The sequence below is a fragment of the Octodon degus genome, unplaced genomic scaffold (genome assembly GCF_000260255.1).
Source record: "Octodon degus isolate 3935 unplaced genomic scaffold, OctDeg1.0 scaffold00035, whole genome shotgun sequence".
Taxonomy (NCBI): Eukaryota; Metazoa; Chordata; class Mammalia; order Rodentia; family Octodontidae; genus Octodon; species Octodon degus.
Window position 1 is genome coordinate 12955545 of NW_004524611.1, and position 2101 is coordinate 12957645.

A 2101-nucleotide genomic window follows, 5' to 3' on the forward strand; every position below is an offset into this window, starting at 1 on the left:
GGGCATGGCCCGCAGTCACCTGCAAGTGTACAAGGAGCTCATGGGGCCGTGGAACAAAGACCAGGTCAGCATCACCGACGCCATCTTCGTCCAGAGAGACCTGAAGCTGGCCGAGGGCTTCATGCCCTACTTCTTCCGGCTGTTCAGGACCACGGTCGAGCAGGTAGACTTCACGGAAGTGGAGAGGGCCAGGTTCATCATCAAGCACTTCATGGCCTCTTGTGTGGTTGTCTGAAGGGCTGCGTGGGACATCAGATCAAGGGGACCCGGAGTGGAAGGCACTAGTGGCAGGGTGTGGGGGAAGGAGTGCCGGGTCAAGGAAGGAAGCTTTTGTTCTGCTTTGAGACAGGGTCTCGCTATGTAGCCCAGGCTGGCCTCGAACTCAGACACAGCGATCCTCCTGCCTCTGCCTCCCAAGTGCTGGGATTGCAGGCCTGTGCCACCATGCCAGGTTGCATGTTTTTATTCATAAATTGCCTTTTCTCTTTGTTTTGATAAAGTACACTTAATGAAATTTAGTTTCATTGGCACTTGTTTGCAATACACAATGATTACTTTCACTGTGGGGAGCTGGCACATGTATATAACTTTTTTTTTTTTGCCAGTATCCCATTTATCTTTAATGTTTTTTTTTAAATTTTATTTGTGTGTATGTGTGTGTGTGTGTGTGTGTGTGTGGCCAGCTCAGCCCACCAGGGGGCGGGGCTGGCTGGCATGTGGTGCTGGGGATTGAACCGTGGTCCCCGTGCTTTGCTTTGCTTAGCTTGTTCCAAATAGGTGCTTTAGACCACTGAGCCATCTCACCAGTCCCCCAATTTATCTTTAAATCTTTATGAAGTTAATTATCATAGACACAGATTAAAAGCCAAAAACCATATAAAACAATTATATTAAATCAAGGTGCCAGGTGTGGTGGCCCACATCTATAATCCTAGCACTCTGTAGGCTGAGGCAGGAGGACTGCCGTGAATTCCAGCCTGAGCTTCATAGTGAAACCAGTCTCCAAACAAACAAACAAACAAACAAATAACAAAAACAAGAAATCTTGGCCTGGAAATTTGGTCAGTGGTGATACTCTAGCCCTGGGCTTGGTCCCTGCCACCGCACACGCGCGTGCGCGCGCACGCACACACACACACACACACACACACCCCGCTAAAACCCAAGGTATATTTTGAGACGCAGTGGATGCACCGGGCATGCTGCATTACAGTGACTTTTCCCCCCACATTGTCTAGTGCCTCTTTTATTGTGCACTTTTTGCACTTTTTTTTTTTTTTTTGGTACCAGGCATCGAACTCAAGACCTTGGGCTTAACAGGCAGGCACTTAAGACACTGAGTTATCTCCCTGGCTCTGCACTCATTTCATATATTGGGATTTTTAAAAAAGAAAATTTTTTGAGGGGCTGGGGAGATAGCTAGGTGGTCCAAGTGCCTGCCTGGAAAGCACTAGGACCCGAGTTCAATCCCTGGTAGCACATGCCGTGCCAGCCCCAGAAACCGTATGGTCTAGAATCCTGTATCGTGAGACACTGTGCCAAATAAAAGAATTTAAGGAAGAAAAAAAATTTTTTGAGACAGGGTCTACATTTATACTTCAGGCTGGTCTTTATTTATTTTAAAAAATGTTTCCTTTATTTTTTCCTTTTTTATGGTCAGCACAGCCCACCCTGAGCGCGGGGCTGGCTGGCATGTGGTGCTGGGGATCGAACCGAGGTCCCTGCATGCTTGCCTAAGCTTGCCTAAACGGGCGCTTTAGACCACTGAGCTATCTCGCCAGCCCCCAGGCTGGTCTTTAGCGCACCACGTAGCCCAGGCTGGCCTTGAACTCACAGCCATCCTCCTGTCTCAGCCTCCCAAGTGCTGGTATTACAGGTGTACGCCACCATGTTTGGCTCTATTGGGTTTTTCTTAAAAAAAAAAAAAAAAAATTGTTAGGGGTTAGGGCCAGCTGAACAGCTCAGCAGGTTAAAGCACCTGCAAGCAGGCGCAGGGCCTGGGGTTTGATCCCTGGGCCTGCAGTGCCAGCCCTGCCCCCAGGGTCTCCTGAGACTGCAGTTGGGACTGGGCATGGCGGCACACCTGTAATCCCAGCTCTTC